The following is a 9,595-nucleotide window of genomic DNA, read 5'->3' as shown; positions in this document are numbered from 1 at the left end:
AATACAATTAAACATGCTTTGTGTTTTTTTGTCTGGGGTGTGGAGAGTGTAAATGTACACCATACACAATAGATGAGATTATTTGTCACGAAGTTAGATTGCTTTAAAATCAATGAAAGATATTCATGGTAGATGGCTCCCTTAGTCACCCATGATACTTAAATGCTGACTCCATGTTCAGGTGCCCCCACCCCCATTGCATCAGCTGAACACCTCAGCTTGACAGAGCACTCAGTCTAGCTCAGGCTTCCTCAAACCCGGCCCTCCAGATGCTTTGAGACTACAATTCCCATCATCCCTGACCACTGATCCTGCTAGCTAGGGATCATGGGAGTTGCAGGCCAAAAACATCTGGAGGGCTGAGTTTGAGGAAGCCTAGTCTAGCTGCTATTGGAAGTAGCGTGTTGGACTTGATGGGCCCTTGGTCAGCTCTTATGGCCCTGTGCTGGATTCCCTGAGAGAAATCACCCCCTGACCTATTGCCATCCTGATCCATCCTCACAGGATGGATCAGGTACTACAGGTTGTCCTCAGAGGTGCTCCTTTCCCTTCCACCAAGCCCCACAGCCCTGCAGAAAAGTCTCAGGGTTGCTATATTTCAAGAAGGAACGTCTCAGGATGACACCTCTCACCTTAAAGGTGCCTGAGGGTACTCACAAAATCTTAATAGCCTTCCATGCCTACCTGCCAAATGTGACCAAATGAATCTATCAAACAGCTGCCCCCCACCATGCGAGCCGCACCCACATTTCAGCCTGGGGCTGGGAGAAGGCGAAGTCAGGTTGGCCAATATGCTGCTAGACCTAAAAATCCTACTTGGCCCCAGAAGACAACCAGAAACACACATGCATTTAGGGCAGGAGGATGGGCACTGGAAAGGGAAGAAGAGCTCAGAGAATTTTAGCAAAGTTGGCGCCTGCACACTTGGCTCCACCAGCCATGGCTCCCTTTTGCTTTTCAATGTCCAATTTTAATACTGCATTTGAATGAAACAACAACAACTGCACATCACAACAACTGCACATCACTCAGGGAGCTTCTTTGCTAAAAATAAATAATATTACTATGCCTTTGAAGTTTGAATGTACTCTAGAAAATGCTTGTTATATATGCTTTAAGAAATACAGCACATAAGATTCCAAAAATGGGAGCTTAAAGTTGTAGCGGCAACCTGGCACTGGAAGGGTAAGTTTCACTCTTCAAGCCAGGGAATGGAAAGCAAGCATGCACAGACCTAGATATTTCAGTTTAAATTACAACACTAAATTGGAAATGCTAGATCCCTTCCAAAGGCAGCCAAACTCCCCAAAGCATCTGGCTGTTGTGAATAATGCATAAAGAAAAAGAGTATTTAAACTTTCAAACAACACTGGGAAATATCCTAAAGTGTTTTTCGATTTAATAGGAATAAAAAAAGTTTGAGGATATGGAGCCAGTTGGTAATTAAGGACCACATACCATGAAAAGATCTGCCTTTAGTAAGAGTTCCATGATTTCCAGTACTCTGTCAAAAAATGAAGGTTTGCCCCAAGAAGGAAGGGTGGAATTGTTGGTGAAGGATTTAAAGACATAGTGCTCTTTAAAGACAGACGTCAGACACTGGCAACCTTTTTGGCCCAAAGGCCTTGTTCATCCTTGGCCAAACCTCCAGGGGCCCAGATGCCAGTGGTGTTGCATCTCTTTCAGGGCACGGCACTCCACCTGGCCCAGTGCTAGGCCTACCACCCTTTCGCTGCCAAAATTGGTGGAGACCAGAAAAAAATGTGTGGGTGGAGCTGGTGGAGGGGAGGCTGGATCAAGCTCCCCAAACAGGGGTTGCCCACTTCTGTTGTAAGCACTGTCTTGTCCTCATGCTCAGTACTCAGTTGCTGCTTGGTAATTTTAATTAGGCCAGCCGTTTAAAGTGAAAATGCCACATTTCCTTGTAAGCAAAGCTCTGTTGCTGCATGCCAGTGGGGTCTGTGAACAATGCCAAAAGTCAGTGGGGCCACCAGCCTCTCTCATGCGGACAGACACACATGCACATGCACACTCGTGCACATCCACACAACTGCACAACACACACACTCATCCACTTACACACCCATCCAGGCAGTTTTCTGAACAGATCAAAAGCCAAGATGCTAAGAAGACTGTGACTGGGCACCTGCGTGTCTATACCAACCAAGCAAAAGGCGTGGGCAGCAGAGAAAGGAGGTAATCTTCTTCCTAAATTCGTTTTTAGGCTATATGGAAATATTATTGCATTTCTTTGTATTTTTTTGTAATACTACTTTTGCACTTTAAAAAATAAATTAAACATTCTCTTTAGAAAAGCAGGATGAAATTGAGCAGTTTCTATTTGAGGTATCTAGGTCATAGGATGTTTACAAAGATATTGTTTCTAAGGTTGCAGCTACCCCCAATCTCTGCCAAGCAGTAGCAAGATTCCAGGGCTTTGCAGGCACTCAAGCAGGGTGGCCTTCCCCTCCCTGGCAGAGAATCTCTTGCCCTCAGGACAGTTCCCATGACTTGTTAATGACTTGTTTCCAGCACCTTTTGTCATTCTTAGAAACTTCTCTCCCTGGTGAGACCTTGGCCTGGCATCTTCCCTTCAATACTCCAAATATCAGCTAAATCCCACCCCTTTATTGATTTTACCACCCACTACCTCTAGCAGCTATGGGGTACCCTGGCACTCCCAAACTCTGTAACCCCAGATCTGTAACAATACCTCACCTCTGAGAGCCATTGCACAGCTTCAATTATATCAATTATATCAGCAATTAATAAAACAATTAATGATGCCACTATCCACATGGATCTTGTAAACCTTCTGAAGGCTTCTCCTAAACACATTCTTAGATGGAATCAAGGTTTTAACTCAATTAGGGTTGCCATATTTCAATTAGGGTTGACTGACACCTGTAAAGTTGTTGAACTTTTTTGGGGGAAACCACCTCCACAAACTACCTCAAAGCATTTTGAGCTGGTTCCTCTGCTTTCTCCATTGCATTGCCATACACCTGGGTTTTCACAGACATTTTGCCGAGAAAACACAATTTTTACATCCAAAACCCAGGACATGTCAGGATTTCTCCTGACCTATGGCAAGCCTAGACTCAATGTTTCTTTACTAAAAGCCACAGGCAGGGATTGTACTAATGACACACAGGGCAGGCGGTTCTCAGCAATGCAAAAACAAAACAAAACAAACCTTGGAGACCGGGGTTGTCATCTTATGTTTTGTGCTAATTGTTCCTCTTGGGGAGAGTTTATATTTAATTCAACATTTTCCTCTAACTGAACTATTTTTTCTTTAAATGCTAGCAATAGTACATAAATTTGTGCTACATAATATTACAGCTGATGTTAAGTTATGCTTAGTGACTCAGTATAGAAATGGGATCATATCAGGCCAGGTATAGGTGGAAATGAGAGAGAAATTTGGATAAAGAAAAAGTTCTTGCTTTCATTGTCATTTATCCTGATACAACACTTCCTGGGCTTGTTTGTTTCTCAGATGTTCACACATCTTTAACTTTATTCATAAGCTGAATGAATTTAGAAGATTCTGCAATATATTTAACAGATCTTAATTTGCTTCATTTCCCCTCACATTATTTATTACCTTTCTTCCCAGGAGCTCAAAGCAGAACTCATGGTTCTTTACCACACCCTCATTCTGCTCTCCAAAGAACCCTGTGAACTTAGTGTGGTAGCACCTATCCAAAAGTTGCCCATCAAGTAGAGATTTCAGTCAGGGCCTTCCCAACCTAGTGGCTCTTATACAGTAATAAACCACATAATCCTCTACCTTTATCAGCTTGAATATGAATTACCCCAGTACCCCAGTCACTTTCAGTAGATCCTCCAAGTGTCCCTATTTTCCAGGGACAGCCCAAGATTTACAGAAGCCGTCCTGGTTTCTGATTCGATCCCGAAAAGTCCCACTTTTCCCTAGGATGTCCCTATTTTCATCAGAGAAATTTAGGAGGGTATGGAGTTATGTGACCCCCGAGCCAAGGGGGTACCATATTTTTTGCTCTATAAGATGCACCCCGCCATAAGTCACACCTAGTTTTAGAGGGGGAGAACAAGAAAACAAATATTCTCTCCCTCTCTGCGCAGTGCATCTTCAGCGAAGCGGCAGGAGAAGCGGAGCCCCTTCCATTTCTCCTCCCACTTTGCTGAAGGGGCGATGCGCAGAGAGGGAAAACTGTGCAGCGCCTCTCCAGCAAAGCGAAGCCAGGGGAGAGAGAGGGGTCGGTGCGCACTGACCTCTCTTGCTCTCCATGGCTTCAGTGAAAGCAACGCGAAGCCTCCGGAGCACAGCGGGAGTGCTCCCGAGGCTTCGTGTTGCTTTAGCTGAAGCCATGGAGCCTGCATTCGCTCCATAAGACGCACACACATTTCCCCTTACTCTTTAGGAGGGGGAAAGTGCGTCTTATAGAGAGAGAAATACGGTAAGAACCTATACAACCTCTAAAAGACATCTGAAGGCAGCCCTGTGTGTATGTGTGTGTGTGTGTGTGTGTGTGTATATATATACATATATTTATATATACACACATATTTCCTGATCTTGTTTGAGGATTAATGTTATAAATGCATTGTTGTTGTTGTTATGAAATAGGAATCCCTATTTTCATCGTAGAAATGTTGGAGGGTATACTTTCAGTAGTAAGGGTATACTTTCAGTAGTAAGTAACACTCAAAGAGTATGGGGTACTTTGGGTCATCTTAAAAATGGTCCATCTTTCTTTCTACTTAAAACCTTGGTTGCTGCAGGTTTGGTGTTGCTAGGAAATAATTGGGGCACTTAGATGACATTACAAAACACCCAAAATATCTGCTTTTCATCATGAAATCATTTAATCAAATGTTTTGATTTGAATTTGTCTGTACTTTGAGAAACACCTTTGCAAAATGCCATTTCTAAGCCATGTTATCAGCATGTCTATATGACAGATATACTGTAGTTCCTATTGTTCAGGACTTCATGGCTGCCATGAGGACCATGGGGCTGCCTCAACATTTCAGTGGCCTGAGCACATAGCAGGTCACACTCTGGATCTTGTCTTTTCAACTGGGCAGGAAATGGATGATCTGAAAGTGGGGGATATTGACATCAGTCCCTTGTGAGGATCAGACCACTTCCTTTTGAGCTTTAGGCTTTCAGCCTATTGGGAAGCCAATAGCAAAACATAGTTATAGGAAGACCTATTGAACTGTTCCATGCTGACCTTGCAGGTCCATTTAGTTTAAGTATAGGAAAGGTCCAATTCTACCTCATACTGGTGGATGATTACACTAGATGAACCTGGCAACCAGCACCTCCTGGCCAGCCCCAGAGGCTCCATTTGCCTGGGAAGCTTGTAGCCAGAGCTGCTGCAACAAACAGCTGTGCAAGCCTTTGGGAGGCAGAGACGCAAGAGGGCATCAGAGGAGGGAGGGAAGGAAAGAGGGACAGAGGCCAGGGTTGCCCATGGCACCCCGGGCCATCATTCAAGGCATCTCAGGGTGCCACAGCACACTGGTTGAAAACCACTGCTTTAAGGACTGCCTAACCCCATATAAACCAACCCGAACTCTGCATTAATCCTCTGAGGCCCTTCTTTGTGTGCCTCCTCCACATGAGGTCCAGAGGGTGGAAACATGAGAACGGGGCCTTTTCTGTGGTGGCTCCCCCTTTGAGGAATGCTCTCCCCAGAGATGCTTCCCTAGTGTCAGGGGTGTAGGAAGGGTGGCAGTGGGGGCACTCTGTCCCAGGTGTCATTACAGAGGGGGGTGACATTCGCACGTCACCTGTCCACGACTCCCAAGCCATTGGGAAAGGGGAGGAGCTGCACCACTTTGCCAGCGGCATTCCCCCCTTCATTTTGACAGTTTAGTGGAGGCTTGTGAGTCGCGGGCAGGCGGTGCGTTGAATGTCCGCCATAGGTGGCTTGCTCCACCCCCGGCTGCAGGGTGCGTGTGCCGCTCTGGGCACCTGAGTGGCCAGCTCCGCAGCTGCCTCGTGCCATCATTACATGTCTTTAGGCACCAGGCAAAAACATTCTTCTTTACCCAGGCCTTTGGCCATTAAATAATTGATGGCCTGTTAAAGCTGGGGTGAGGACTGTTATTATGTTTATTTTATTATTATGTTATCTGCTACTATGTTTTTTTTATTAAGTTTTATTATTCATGCTCCGTAAAATCTGTTCTTAATAAACTTAATAAAAAAAACAAAGTTTTATTAAAAACAAAACAAATTCCTTCCAGTAGCACCTTAAAGACCAACTAAGTCAGTTCTTGGTATGAGCTTTCGTGTGCATGCACACTTCTTCAGATACACTGAAACAGAAGTTTCCAGACCCTTCTATATAGTGAGAAGGTGGGGAGGGGTATTACTCAGAAGGGTGGTGGGAATGGGTGATTGGCAGATAGCTGTGATGAGCCTGTTGACGACTCTTAACGACTGCAATAGGTCTTACAGGAAAAAGTAAGGGGTGAAAAGGTGAAAAATGGCTTTGTCATGTATAATGAGATAAGAATCCAAGGTCTTTGTTCAGACCAGGTTTTTCCATGGTTTTGAGTTTGGTGATAAGTTGTAATTCAGCAGCTTCTCTTTCCAGTCTATTTCTGAAATTCCTTTGTAGTAAAACTTTGAGATCTTGTATAGAATGTCCTGGGAGATTGAAATGTTCTCCTACTGGTTTCTCTGTCTTGTGATTCCTGATGTCCGATTTATGTCCGTTTATTCTTTGGCGTAAGGTCTGGCCTGTTTGTCCAATATAGAGAGCTGAAGGACACTGTTGAAAGTTTTATTATTCATGCTCCGTAAAATCTGTTCTTAATGTTGTATACATACCTGGGATCTTTTGATAAAGGGTGGTATATAAATTGAAATTCTTATTCTTCTTATTCTTATTTGAAATATACTCAGAGTCGCAAAGTGATTTCATGCTCTTTATTCAGCTCATAGTGGTGAGGAGGAATGAATGTCCCCTCAAGTATCTGCTTTATATACATTATTTACACAATGGGCTGCACATGATTGGCTAATTCCGGAATTCTACTGTAAGCCAATCAGGTTGTGGATTCACTTCAATCTGGAGCATGATTGGGTGGTTCCTGCCAACCAATCATACTGCTGCATTGTTCTAGGACCAATCAGATTGCTGCATTCTGAATCCTATTGTTCTAGGACCAATCAGACTGCTGCCTTTTGGATCCTATTGTTCTAGGACCAATCAGACTGCTGCAGTTTGGGTCCTATTCGACTCAGTACATAACACCCCTCCCCTCTAAGTTCCAGTCCTGCCCGGGAGGTCGCATTCATAGTCCTCAAGGTACGCTGGCGGCCTACGTGTGCGTTGTGGCCTGGGGTGTTCCCTTGTCCGGGGTTCAGGTTCTGGCTCGTGTTCCAAGGATGCTGGCTGTGATGGGGCTGTTTGGTCTGGTGCAACCGCCTCGCTCAGTCGTGGTTCTGGTTCCGGTGTCCTTTCGGCCTCACGGGTCCTCTCTGTATTTACTGATTCTGCCTCTCCTGCTGGCCCCTGCTGCTCTATGAGCCTCACTGCCCCACTGTTCCCTTGGGACTCCTCTGACCCGTCCTCCTCCTCCTGGTTTTCTCCCGGGAATCGTCGGCGTATCTGGTCGCAGTGGCGGCGCCAGCATTGCCCCCCATCTGTTAGCACCTCGTACGACACGGGGCCAGTGACTCTGGTGACTGTGGCGGGTACCCATGCAGGGCCTGCCCCAAAATTATTTGCGTACACTGGGTCCTGGGCCTCAAAGGTCCGGGGGTTCCAGCCTTCCCCCACCACTACCTCATCCTGAGCTCTATCGGGGTGAAGGCGGTCCAATCTGATTGCAAGGCGCCGACCCATTAGTAGTTCAGCGGGGCTCCGGCCAGTCGTTGAGCTGGGGGTGCTGTGCTGTGCTAGGAGGAATGTGGCAAGGCGGTACTCCCAATCCCCTTGTGTCATGCGGCGAAGGGTGTCCTTGGTGGTCCGCACCATGCGTTCTGCTTGGCCATTGGTGGCAGGGTGGAATGGCGCCGAACGGATGTGGCGGATGGCGTTCTGCGCTGTGAAGGTTTGGAATTCTCCTGACGTAGATGCAGTCCCGTTGTCTGAGACGAGAGTGTCAGGGAGCCCGTGGGTTGCAAACAGCTTACGTAGTACCCGGATGGCTGCAGACGTAGAAGTGGATGGTACCAGTGCGACTTCCAGCCATTTGGTGTAGGAGTCCACCACTATGAAGAATGTTTTCCCCTGAAAGGGGCCAGCGAAGTCCACATGCAGGCGTGACCATGGTGCTCGGGCGGACTCCCAGGACTGGACTGGGGCCCTTGGGGGATCTGGGCGGGATTCTTGGCAGGCCTGGCAGTGTTTGACCCAGGCCTCTATCTCTCCGTCGATCCCCGGCCACCACACATAACTCCTGGCCAGGGCCTTCATTCTTACTACCCCTGGGTGTGTCTCGTGTAGGGCTGTGAGGACCCTTTTGCGGAGGGGCTGGGGAACAACGACCCTGCTTCCCCATAACAGGCACCCCTTGTGGGCTGACAGTTCATGTTTGCGGGTTGTGTAGCCGGCGAATTCTGGCCCAGGGCTGCTGCTGGGCCATCCCCTCCACACCCAGTCCAGGACCCGGGAGATGACCCTATCTTTCTTGGAATGGTGTGCAACTTCTTGTGCCTGAATAGGGCGGTCGGGAAGCAGCTCCAGGCTCATAACCTCTTGTGCTGGTGCTGGGTCGGGGCCTGTTTCCGGTAGTGGTAGCCTGCTGAGGGCGTCCGCATGGCCCATCGCCTTCCCAGGGCGGTGAATCAGTGCATACTGGTAGCTGGCAAGGAAAATTGACCACCTGAGGACACGAGGAGACAGCACTTGGGGGGTCTGCTTTTCGGGGGCAAACAAGCCAAGCAACGGTTTGTGGTCAGTCACCACGGTGAAGGGCCGCCCGTACAAGAAATCATGGAATTTTTTAACTCCCTTCACGATTGCCAGACCCTCCTTGTCGATTTGTGAGTAGTTCCGCTCGGTTGCGTTGAGTGTCTGGGAAAAGTATGCCACCGGTACCTCTCTTCCATCTGGGAGTTGGTGTCCCAGGACAGCGCCAATGCCATAGGGCGAGGCGTCGCATGCTAGCACCACCGGCAGCCTCTCGTCGAAGTGTGCCAAGACCGAGTTTGAGACAAGCAAGTCCTTGACTGCCTGGAATGCGGCCTCCTGGCGCTGGCCCCACACCCAAGGGGCCCGCTTGTCCAGGAGCCTGTGTAGGGGCTCCGCTACCGCCGCCTTGTGGGGAAGGAAGGAATGGTAAAAGTTCAATAGTCCCAAGAAGGCCTGCAGTTCAGTCTTGTTCTTGGGCGCTGGGGCATCACAAATGGCCCGTACCTTGTCCCCAGTCGGGTGGACCCCTTCTGCGTCCACCATAAATCCCAGAAAGTCCACCTGGGGCACTCCAAGTAGACATTTTTCCCGCTTCACCTTGAGGCCCGCTGTCTGGAAACGGTGCAGAACGGTGCGGAGGCGGTCCTCAAACTCCTCTGGTGTGGGCCCGGCAATCAACACATCATCGAAGAAGGGGGTGACGCCAGGAATCCCTTTAAGAAGAGAGT

The sequence above is a fragment of the Podarcis erhardii genome (assembly GCF_964252035.2).
Source record: "Podarcis erhardii genome assembly, chromosome: 4".
Classification (NCBI taxonomy): Eukaryota; Metazoa; Chordata; class Lepidosauria; order Squamata; family Lacertidae; genus Podarcis; species Podarcis erhardii.
This window is presented reverse-complemented; position numbering follows the sequence as displayed.